This window comes from Schistocerca cancellata, chromosome 7 (assembly GCF_023864275.1).
Source record: "Schistocerca cancellata isolate TAMUIC-IGC-003103 chromosome 7, iqSchCanc2.1, whole genome shotgun sequence".
Lineage (NCBI taxonomy): Eukaryota > Metazoa > Arthropoda > Insecta > Orthoptera > Acrididae > Schistocerca > Schistocerca cancellata.
In genome coordinates this window covers 212,215,121-212,228,071 of record NC_064632.1, presented here as the reverse complement: position 1 = coordinate 212,228,071, position 12,951 = coordinate 212,215,121, and the positions used below count along the sequence as shown (strand labels likewise).

General features: G+C 41.2%; 1 protein-coding gene across 1 annotated transcript in view; it reads left to right on the top strand.

Annotated features, from left to right (window-relative positions):
- The first annotated feature begins 1,533 nt into the window (after positions 1 to 1,533).
- The window catches only part of LOC126091889 (mitochondrial basic amino acids transporter-like), a 252,911-nt gene continuing 241,493 nt past the window's right edge, over positions 1,534 to 12,951 (top strand). The window contains exon 1 of the mRNA XM_049907184.1: positions 1,534 to 1,660. The gene's annotated coding sequence lies outside the window, so the exon portion shown is untranslated. The remainder of the gene's footprint in view (positions 1,661 to 12,951) is intronic.

Sequence of the window (12,951 nt, the reverse complement as noted above, 5' to 3'; positions counted from 1 at the left end):
TCTAAGTTCTAGGCGACTGATGACCTCAGAAGTTAAGTCGCATAGTGCTCAGAGCCATTTGAACAGCGATCATAACAGTTTCAGGGTCCCCCCTTCATTCATTTGAATTCTGAAGTGTTCTAAATTGGTTTGACCAGCAAAAGTTAAAGTCAATATAAAAGTCAAAATTTTTCAGTGTTTTATCTTTATCAAATTTGACGTTTTGTGTGTGGCATGAAAGTACAATTTCTAGAGTAACCTATGCCCGATTTTAATCAGATTAATAGACAATATAAAGTTTTGTAGTAAACATTATAGTGTGGTGTTATGTATTCATGATTTTCCATAACAGCACTGAACGTGAAACTATCAGTTCAATAGACTTTCTGGTTCTAAAATTCTACTACATTATTGTGTGTTACAACTTGTTGTTTTGCATGAATATATACCAACTTGTACAGGGAAGGAACTCAGTTAATGCCTAATTAGGCTGGCGACCGTATTATTGTCACGTTGGTAGCATCTTCTGGTTTGCTTTTGATCCGTCCTGACGTATGATTGCATTTCGAACTAACTTGACGGATCATTGTTATTACAGAGTGGATGTAAGACTGATTTGCCACCATTCAGGTACACACGGTCGCCATCTATGCGAAAATCCTTTCTCACTTACTACAGCACAGGCTTTAACGAGTACTGTGTCAGGGATTACAAGTGGCTCCAGGAACACTCTTCTGAGTTTAAACCCTTCCGCTGGGCGCCAAACTACCCAGACATGAAAATTATTGATCATATCTGGGATCCTTGCAACTTTCTGTTCAGAAGAGATCTCCACTCCCTCGCACCCTTACGGATTTATGGTCAGCCCTGCAGGATTTATGGTGTCAGTTCCCTCCAGCATTACTTCAGACCTTAGTCGAGTCAATGCCGTGTCGTGTTACGGCAATTTTACGACATTAAGCAAGTGTACCAGTTTCTCGGCTCTTCAGTGTAAATGACTGCGTTCATTTGAGCTTGCAACATTTCAAAATAATGGCTCTGAGCACTATGGGACTTAACTTCTGAGGTCATTAGTCCCCTAGAACTTAGAACTACTTAAACCTAACTAACCTAAGGACATCACACACATCCATGCCCGAGGCAGGATTCGAACCTGCGATCGTAGCGGTAGCGCGGTTCCAGGCTGTAGCGCCTAGAACCACTCGGCCACTCCGGCCGGCTGTAAAATTTCACGTGTTAAAAAAAAATTTCATTGTGACAGTTTGCACAAGTTGATAAATTAAATTTATTTTTAAGGGGGACGTGTTGTGTTTTTGGCGCTTGGTACCTTACCACTCCCATTATCTCCCTTGCTATTATCGTCACGAACGTTCAGCAAAATTTTTACCAAAATGCTAATGCCCAGGGTCTGTCCTGGAATCGCTGACTATTTAACAGGTGTGCACGCTGGCCGGACCGCACTGCCTGTTGTCCAGCCCAGAGAGCCAGGCACGCGGCTTACGAAACACGTGTCGCCCTCTGGCTGAACTGGCGGCCGAGGGGCTATCTGTCGGCTCGGCGAGGCGCCTCGATAAGAAGCGACGAGCGGTCCCCGACCAAGGCCGGGCGCTGGGCAGCGGGCAGCGCGCGAGTCAGTCCGGGGGTGGACCGCCGGCGCAGCAACCCGACACCGAGACATGACGTGAGTACCGAGCAGCCTGCGCCCACTCTAACCACAGCCTCACACCGCCCTCATTCCAAGTCGGTTATTTCCCTAAGCTGACACGACGTCCGCGACGCTCCCATTTTCAGTGGCCACGTTTTCTAATAGCATTTTAAATAGGCTGGGAGACACCGACTGTGGCGTTTTTTTCCGAATACCAACTCAGTATCTCAAAGATTTGGAAATACTTTGAAATGGTGCCACTTTTCACCAGTGCAACACAAACAGAAATGTACGATTGCGTTCGAATTCAATCAAAACTCGTATTTCTCTCTATTAGCCCCACTCAATGATGCTCTATTGGCCCAACAGTTTTCTTCTAACGACTAACCTGCTTAAAGTGTTCAATGAAACGCCTTGTCTTTCACAAATTTCTGTAGAATTAGTGTCTCACTACAACGGTTGGTTTGGAAGCATATAACAACGTACAAAGTACCGACAGGAGACGCAAAAGCTGCAGCAAGACACAAACTAATTCTAACTTTTTTTTTTGACATTTCTTTCACGCGACATCCGTCATATATTTGGGGAAATGAATGACACAAAGCTTTATTACGACAAACGGTTTCGGTAAAATACAGTCATCACGGTATCTGTGTCAACGAAAACTAGAAGTCAACCCCAGGAAACATACACACAAAAATTCATCGTAAAGTTAATGGACAACCCACAGTAATACTCACGAAAGAAGACTAATACTAATTACTTAAATGTCATTACACATGTTAACATGGAAATAATGTGAACTATACGTTCATCATCATGGTGCATCTTTAGCGCAACAGTAGATGTTATAATACAGAATAAGCAGTAACCCATTAAACAGCAATTGAAAACTGATGGTGATGTAGTGAGCGTATACTCGAAAACAGACACCAAAGATGATTACTCACTGAAGCCAACCCTACAGAGATGTAACATATAGTACTGAACTTAGTCAATCTGCACTTATTCTTTGACAGTACAAATATAAGATGACTACTTAATATAAAATAATTAAAATTGTCTTATAGTTACTTACTGTGTGACAGTTATACGATAAATTGTAATATATAATACTAAAAATTGTTTAATAAAGACTTGCCGTGCAACTATTACGTATTAAGTTGTTATCTTGTATTCTCAGAGAATGTGTTCAGATCGACCGTGTTTCATCTCTGTATGTCTGACTTCTAAAACAAGTCATCTTTGGTACCTGTTTTGGGTACACGCTCACTACATCACGATCAGTTTTCAATAGCTATTTAACGGGATACTGCTTATTCTGTGTTAGTACATCTACTGACAAAGATGCACCATGATGATCAACGTATAGTTCACTTGAATTCCTATGCCAATATATATAATGATATTTAAGTAATATTAGTCTTCTTTTCTAAATCTTACTCGGGTCGCCCATTAACCTTACGTTGTTTTTGTGCACGCTTTTTCTATTGCCATACTGTGATGACTGTATTTTACTGAAACTGGCTGCGACAGTAAAAAAGGATTAATACAGCTTTGATTCATGTATTTCCTCAACTAGGCTACGTGTTCTGTCAATACACCTGTACTTTATTACACGCAGAAAATGTTTCAGCTGCTCCCGTCATCAGATCAAAACTCAGAACCCGTGAAACAAAGTTCATTGTCCGTTGCAATAAACGCTCTGGTAATATAGTCACAGGGTTTATTGCCGCCGACACTGAACTTTCTTCTACGACTTCTAAATTTTGATCTGATGAAGGTAGTAGCTGAACGTCGTAATAAATTAAAGTATATCATGTTAGCTAGTTGTTTTAATGGCAAAAAGACTGATCCGAAAAGATTTTTCATAGACCGCTATCGGTCACAGATTTTACTGACTACCTAAATCTTGGATCTTGTTTTGATTGCCATCTTGTTTCTGCTGTATAGTATAGTTGATTGTGATGTCGTGTTTTAAGTATTTGTTACAAGTTTATGAGCAGTGGTCAACAAGATTCAAGGAGCCATAGCAGTGGATGTAACATAACGTACCACAAGAAGATAGCTATTTCATATGAACAAACCGAGTGCTTATTTAAAAATTCTTTACTGAACAGAAGTAAATATTCCCCCATATTAGGTTATCCATCTCTTTCTCAAGATGACCACAGCACATGCAAAACTGTACAGAACAACTCTAACATCGATGTGTACGGTTGTTAAACTTTTTAAATTGCCATTCTAGCCTGAGAATGAGTTTTATATCTCGAAACATGTTGCTTCATTAAATAATCTCAGTAGTCAACAAACTTTGTGACTGGCACCTATCTCTAAAAGCTCTTTTCATATCTCATAAACAGTTACGGTCGATTAAAACTCAATATGCCTTTCAAAAAATACTGATGATTAGTCCCCAGTGCAAACCTATAGTGACAACGTAGCACCATGGGAATGGAAATGCTATGTAGCTATTATGAGCATCTACAGTTGTGGAACCTCCTCAAGCCTCATGGAAGTCAATGACAAAACAACTCATTCGCATATTTTTCATCATTTGGCAGAAAATTCAATTACAATTTTTAATGAAACATACCGAAATTGTTGTGTTCCTTAATAAATCATACTGACAAAAAAGTCAGACAGAAAAATGGCACACGTAGATTATCTTGAATTGTAATCCTATTTTTATTGTTACGTTAATGACACGTGAAAGCTCGCACACTGCCACAAGGGCATTAAGTAGAGAATCTCTGGCCTCCCAGAAGTATTATCAAGAGATATGAGAAATACATGGGAAGGACCAGTCACTGTTCGCAAAAACACGCTTGAAAACATTATTAGAATGCCCGTTTATTGTTTTTTTTTATTTACGCATGCAATTCTTCGCATTCGCAACACAACTGCGCATTAACATTGTAAAATAGTATAACAGTAACTTCGACTTGCTGTAAAATTATGTACATTTAATCTACTGTTTCAATACTAAGGGTTTTCTTCTGCAGCTAAACAATCTGTTTTTGAATGGAAACGTATACAACAACATACTCAATGGATTTGGATGCATTATTATTTTCAATGTTTTGAATAAATCACATATTTTTGAAAATGTTCTGGGTACATTATTGACTGGAGATCATCAAAGGGCGTTGTCTAAATCCTAGTTTTTATTCGTTAGGCACATGTGCTACGTTCCTAGAAAGGCAACCTGCACAAACGACGGTTGGAGGTCGAATACATATAAAGAAAATAAAATAGTGCTCTGAAGGCCTATATAAAAACAAAGAATGCTGAAACTGCTATATGCTCATTAAAAATTTTTCAAAGCAGGTGGGTGTAACAGGTCACTCGCCGGAAATATGAAATAAATTATTACAGGTTGTAAGAAATATTCATAGGAGCAATAAGAGTAATCTCAATTTTCTGCATGAAAAACTTCGTTACAAAATGTCACATTAGAAATAAAAAAAGATGGTTCTGAAATAAACGAAATAGTGGTATAATTAGACACAAAAGCGGTACAGAGAGCAAAATGCGCGAATACACAAATACAAACAAACACCCACACACACACACAAAACTACGTCTTCCTCCGATATAAGACACACACACACACACACACACACACACGAGCGCGCGCGCGCGCGCGCGCGCGCGTCTTTCTCCGATCCAAGCCACAAGAATAAAACTGCTGTCACAACCGGAATTAGAATAGCTCTTAGACGAGTTTGATAGGAAATCTTGTCAAATATTAACATTGTGAATGATACACGCTATCTGGAGGAGGCGGAGGGATGGAGTTGTGAAACGAGCGAAAGTCAGGCCTCCATTTCTGAACTGGTTTCTATGCAGTTTCGCAACACCGCTTAGTAACAGTACGCAGGAAAAAAATATGCAGAATTCCAAGAAATGACTGGCAACGCTTCCCTCTTGCATGTCGTAAATCGGAAGCGAATTCGGCTTTAAGGGTGATAGAACTGTGCAAAAATATTGTTCTGTGGCTTTTTTGCAAATTTTGAAACAGGCAGGGGATAAATCTTATTGGATCTTATCGCCTACATTTCCTTAATTTTCGTTTCAATTACAGTTTTCAGTTCCGCTAGCACAGACGACTACATCATAAAGTTACCTATAAACGTCACTTTTCTGCTTCAGTCACGTTTTAATATCTAAATGTAGTTTAGCACGATTCATTTTCGCTGCATCCTGCCATCTTTAAATGCCGGTCTAATAACGATACATTTTTCCAAACATATGCCATAAGAGTGATTCTTCTTGTTGTTGGGTACGCCTGCGAGGTTTGGTAGCCACGTTTCGTTGGTGGGAATACACGTTTCAATTACTGGCGTATAGTGCGCTGAAAAGAAAGCATTAAACCATGTCCCAAGAACACTATGACCAGAAACTCAATACAATAAAACAATGGCCATAAATAATTACTTTGAAATCAACATTAATGACAAAATTCTCATTAAAAAACTGAAGAAGCAAGCTAGATCCCTATTACACCCAGAGAACAACGTAGGTAGACTGAAAAGGTAGCGGTGTAGTTTACTTTTATAGGTAACATTTCAAAGAGAATAAGAAATATTTTAAAGGATGTCTCTGTATTTTTCTATGTCTCACAAATTTTAGGTAGATATATTTTCGGTTCAACAGGTAAAACCATAATGAAAAGCGAGATTTATAAGATAATCTGCCAAGAATGTCCGCCCTGCTGCATTGGAGAGACTGGGAGGTCAATCTCTATTAGGCTCAGAGAACACCATAAACGACGGAGATTCATCCTTTGCTGAACACTGTATGGACAAAAACCAGAAATACGTAATAGGCAGAAAGGGTGAAAAGCTCCCCAGTTAGAAATTTTAGAAATTAAGAAAAAGATGTGTGTTTATAAATAGACGAACCTTGGTGCCTTCATTCATGAGTAGATGACACAAATTCCCATTCTTGCGCATACAACTCTACTTCAATGTATGTATATTCATAGTTATTGTAAATGCTGTCATAACGAATTTTGTAAAATATATACGTTTTGCCAACAGCGGTAATTTTTATAGCTTAAGTCAAGAGTCGGTACATTAAGAGCTTCGCGTGTTTATCTTTGCTTGGTTCCCATTTTCGGCATTAGTTGTGTACTAGAAAATGGGCCTAGAACCCGAAACCTAGATCGTAGTCTAATAATGAAGTTTGTGAAACAATGCAAAATAAAAAAAACATTGCTTACACTAACGTAGCTACCTGGTTCCACGTATGCAGCGTTAAATAATTTCAATTCCAAAGAAAGCAGATGCTGAGAAGTACGAATAGTACCGAACTATCAGTTCAACAAGTAACGATTGAAAGAAAAAAACTAACACGAGTTCTTTCAGAAGAATGAAAAACTCGTAGAAGCCTACCTCGGGAAACATCAATTTGGGTTTTGGCGAAATGTAGGAACACGCTTGGCAATACTGTCCCTACGATTTATCTTACAAGATAGGTTAACGAAAGGCAGATCAACGTTTATACCATTTTTGACTAAGTGAAAGCTTTTGACAAAGTTGAATGGAATACTCTCTTTGAGATTCTGTAGGTAGCAGTGGTAAAATACAGCGAACGAAAGGCCATTTACAACCTGTACAGAAAGCAGACAGCACTTGTGAAGAATCGAAGGGCATGAAAGGGAAAAAGTGGTTGAGGAGGGAATGTGACTGGCTGTAGACTATCACCGATGTTATTCAATAGTTACAATGCGCAAGCAGTAAAGCAAACAAAAATAATTTAGTAGGACTTAAAGTTCAGGGGAAAGAAACAAAAACTTTGAGTTTTCTGATGACACAGTAATTCTGTCAGAAACAGCAAAGGACTTGCAAGGGCTGTTGAATGGACTGGACAGAGTCTTGAAAGGAGGGTATAAGATGAACATCAAAAAAAGCAAAACAAGGGTAACGGAACTTAGTCAAATTAAATCAGGCGATGCTGATGGAATTAGATTAGGAAACGAGACACTTAAATTAGTAGATGAGTTTGTTATTTGGAAAGAAAAATAACAGATGATGGCAGAAGCAGAGAGGATATAAAATGTAGACCTGCAATGGCAAAAAAGGGTTTTTGAAGAAGAGGAATTTGCTAACATCGATACAGATTTAAGTGTTAGAAAGTCTTTCCTGGAAGTATTTTGTGAAGTGTAGTTATGTATGAAAGTGAAACATGGTTGATAAACAGTTTAAACAAGAAGAGAATAGAAGCTTTTGAAATGTGCTGGTACAGAAAAATGCTGAGGATTAGTTGGGGTGATCACGTCACTAATGAGGAGGTACTGAACAGAACTGGAGAGAAAAGAAATTTGTGAGACAAACTGACCAGAAGAAGGGATCGGTTGGTAGCACAATATGAAACATCAAGGGATCTGCAGTTTAGTGTTGGAGGGGCGTGCGGGGGTGAAAATTGTAGAGATGAATACAGTAAGCAAGTTCAGAAGGACGTAAGTTGCAGTAATTATTAAGACCACGACAACCACAACAGCAGCAGCAGCAGCAGCAACAACAACAGCTGTAACATGTGACAAGTAAATATAAACGCCTACAGCCGTCCTTATGATTTTATTTGTCGCTACCAGTTTCAACGCCTCAGCGCATCTTCAGGCTGTTTTTGATGCGATACAGGTTGATATGATCCCCATGCATACCACATCTGTTGTCAGAATTACTGGATACGCAGATAATGTGTCAGCACTGCAACCATCAACTGCCAAGTGCTGACACATTATCTACGTATCCAGTAATGCTGACAACAGATGTGGTATGCATGAGGATCATATCAATCTGTATCGCATCAAAAACAGCCTGAAGATGACGCACTGAAGCGTTTAAACTGGTAGCGACAAGATAAAATGAAATCGTAAGGACGGCTGTAGGTGTTTTTATTTACTTGTCACGATAGTAAACGGCTGTCGTCCCAGATAACACCTGCTAAAAGGATGGACATACAAAAGATTGTAACATGTGGCGTATGGAAAGTAAGAAAATTGTCTCCACGAAAGATATGTCCAGGAAAATGGCAAACTTTCACTCTAACTTTTTCACATTGACTTACTTCCTTACTGAAGACAGTAACTCAGTCTTATAACCGTCCAAATTTGAATTACTGAGAAAATTTTTCCAGCCTAAGAACTGTGCTAAGTGTTTTTAAACTGACATTAAACGTGGATGCTTTTATCGGGGCGTTTTCTCGCGATTTATACAGCGTATAACGCTTCCGCAAATTTTCCGAAACGTCTAAGCGGCTAATACAGGCACTGAAGAAAATCGCTTCGCTTACTTTTAATTATTCAGTGCACATTGTAGGTTCTGTGGAGCTAGACCGAGGGGAACGTGCTTCAGAAAGACTGCGAACCTGAGTCGGGATTCGAGACACGTGTGAGCCGCGATACTAGCTTGCCAGTCCCTTGTGAGGTGGGCACCGGTTACGAAGTTATGCCTAATTCACTCAGCTCACTGCCCAGCTGTCCACAGCTGCAGCTGAGACGCCCGCGTTAGTGGCGTGCACACCAGTCCTTACTGTGGCGACACAGAAAATTCGCTTCACTGAAATTTACTTCGCAAGGGGAGAGGGCGTGCCGGCGTGAAGTTCTTATATAGTGGCTATTCAAAAAAGAACGGTTAACGAGGCAGTCAGGCCTGGCAGCTTTCGTGGTAGGGACCCAGAGGGGAACGTTACGTGACAGGCATGAGTATAATTCTCTCCTTTCTTTTCTAGTCGACACTACATCACGCAATACAAATACAATGAGGCGATATCCACATATACAAATGGCGGTAGTATCGCTTACACAAAGTATAAAAGGGCAGTACATTGACGGAGATGTCATTTGTATTCAGAAAATTCATGTGAAAAGATTTCCAACGTGACTATAGCTCCACGACGGTAATTAACATATTTTGAACACGGATTGGTAGTTGGAGTTAGACACATCAACCAGTCCATTTCGAAAATCATTGTTGTTGTTGTGGTCTTCAGTCCTGGTTCAAATGGTTCAAATGGCTCTGAGCACTATGGGACTTAACATCTGTGGTCATCAGTCCCCTAGAACTTAGAACTACTTAAACCTAACTAACCTAAGGACATCACACACATCCATGCCCGAGGCAGGATTCGAACCTGCGGCCGTAGCAGTCGCGCGGTTCCGGACTGAGCGCCTAGAACCGCTAGACCACTGCGGCCGGCTGTTCAGTCCTGAGACTGGTTTGATGCAGCTCTCTATGCTACTCTATCCTGTGCAAGCTTCTTCATCTCCCAGTACCTACTGCAACCTACATCCTTCTGACTCTGCTTAGTGTATTCATCTCTTGGTCTCCCTCTACGATTCTTACCCTCCACGCTGCCCTCCAATGCTAAATTTGTGATTCCTTGATGCCTCAGAACATATACTACCAACCGGTCTCTCCTTCTTATTAAGTTGTGCCACAAACTCCTCCCCAATTCTGTTCAATACCTCCTCATTAGTTATGTGATCTACCCATCTAATCTTCAGCATTCCTCTGTAGTACCACATTTCGAAAGCTTCTATTCTCTTCTTGTCCAAACTATTTATCGTCCATGTTTCACTTCCATAGATGGCTACACTCCGTACAAATACTTTCAGAGACGACTTCCTGACACTTAAATCTAAACTCGATATTAACAAATTTCTCTTCTTCAGAAATGCTTTCCTAGCCATTGCCAGTCTACATTTTATATCCTCTCTACTTCGACCATCATCAGTTATTTCGCTCCCCAAATAGCAAAACTCTTTTACTACTTGAAGTATCTAATTTCCTAATCTAGTTCCCTCAGCATCACCCGACTTAGGGAACCCAATATTCCGAGATCTATATTGTCAATAGTGTCCCGAGAGTACCAAATTTCAGGCATTACCTCTCACCACGGACAACGCAGTGCTGACGGCCTTTACTTAAAAACCGAGGGCAGCGCCGCTTGGATAGAGTCGTCAGTGCTAACAGACAAGCGACACCGCGTGAAATAACCGTATAAGTCGATGTGGCAAGAACGACGAACGTATCAGGTAGGACAGTGCAGCGAAATTTGGTGTTAATGAGGTATGGCAGCAGAAAACCGAAGCGAGTGCCTTTGCTAAGAGCACATCGCCTGCAACGCCTCTCCTGAGCTTGTGATCATATCGGATGGACCCTAGAATCCGGGAAACCGTGACCTGCTCAGTTGAATCCCTTTTTCACTTGGTAAGAGCTGATGGTTGGATTCGAGTGTGTCGCAGACCCTACGAAGACTTGTCAACAAGGCACTGTGCAAGCTGGTGATGGCTCCATAATGGTGTGGGATATGTTTACACGGAATGGACTACGTCTTCTGGTCCAACTGAACGAATCATTGACTCGAAATGATTATATTCGGCTATTTGGATACCATTTGCAGCCATACGTGGACTTCATGTTCCCAAATAAAGATGGAATTTTTACGAATGACAGTGCCCCAGCCGGCTGCAGTGGCGGAGCGGTTCTAGGCGCTACAGTCTGGAGCCGCGCGGCCTGCCTCGGGCATGGATGTATATGATGTCCTTAGGTTAGTTAGGCTTAAGTAGTTGTAAGTTCTAGGGGACTGATGACCTCAGAAGTTAAGTCCCATAGTGCTCAGAGCCATTTGAACCATTTTTGAACAGAGCGCCATGTCACCGGGCTGCAGTTATTCGCGAATGGTTTGAATAACATTCAGGACAATTTGAGCGAATGGTTTGGCCACCCAGATCGCCCCACATGTATCCCATCGAACAGTTACGGGACATGATCGAGAGGCCAGCTCGTGCACAAAATCCTGCACCGGCAACACTTCCGTTGTTATGGATGGGTGTAGAAGCAGCATTGGTAAATATTTCTGCAGCGGACTTCCAGTGATTTGTTAAGCCCATGCCACGGCGCGTTGCTGCATTGCGCTGGGCAAAGGGAGGTCCGACATGATATTAGGAGATACTCCATGACTTGTCACCACGCCATACATCAGTACACTGCACAATTTCTCATTACAGCCATTCGTGAGATCCATGCACCTGATAATCGTCCACAAATAGGAAACAGTAAAGTCTTGTGGCAGACCTCACTGAAGAATTTCCGCGTTTAGCCCATATTTATTTGGTCACGTGATTAACTTTCATTTTGAACTTAAAATCAGTTGAGGGAACCAAGGAGGTATTTGGAAAAGGAATTGTAGTTCAGGGAGAAGAAACAAAAATCGCATGATTTGCCTATGGTAATGTAATTCCGTTGTTGACGGCAAAGGATTAGGAAGATGAGTTGAGCGGAATGGACAGTATCCCGGAAAGAGGTAAAGTGGTTGCAAGGTGAACATAAATTAAGACAGAATGGCGTGTACTCAAATTAAACTAGGCGAAACTGATTATTACCGACGCAAAGAGGGTATAAAGTACATATCGAAGATAGCCACAGAAGATGTTCTGAAAGGGAGCGATCTCTTTAACACTGAATGTAAGTTTAAGTATTAGAAAGCTTTTTCTGAATATATTTGTCTAGTGTGTAGCCTCATATGGTTCTATGACAGGACAGACTAGAAGAGAATCAAAGCTTTTGAAAAGTGGCGTTATAGAGTAATTCAGAGGGTTATACGGACATATATGATAAATAATGAAGCGGTACGGAATCTGTATGAGGTGAAAAATGCGTAATGAAATGAGCGTGTGGTATTGTTGGCCGGGAAGTCCCATCCGGGGAAGTTCGACCTCAGAGTGCAAGTCTTACACGGCAAGCAAGAACGTTACCACCCAGCTAAGCAGGCGGACAATGCGTAATGACAGTACTTTATTAGAAGGTGGGTATGGTTGCTAGCAATATTTTATTTGGTAATGGAAGAAAGTACGGGAAGTGAAAAATCGTAGAGCGAGAGGTAAATGCTCGAATACAGGAAGTGGGTTAAATGGATACTACACTGCAGTAGTTATGCGTAGATAAAGAGGACTGCACACGGTAAACTAGCGTGGACGGCTATATCAGTCTGCCTACTGAGGACCACAATAACAACAATATTGGGATGGAATACTATTCCATCACGATGAGGTTCGAGTTTCAAATACACTGGGCCTGAAGCAATAGCCGACAGGAGTACCATTCCAGTCAACTGGTGAGAAACAACAGTCCATTCTTAAGATTACCTCCCGGGCTACGGGTGAGGAGGTGAAGCAGGGACCACAGAGTATGTGGCTGCAGATACTTCGTTCCGCCGTATTTAAGGGGCCCGCTCCAAATATAGCTCGCACCATTACACAAGAAAACAGGCTACAGCAGCGTGTTGCTCGCCTTGTTTGCGAAGGCAGCAGACGC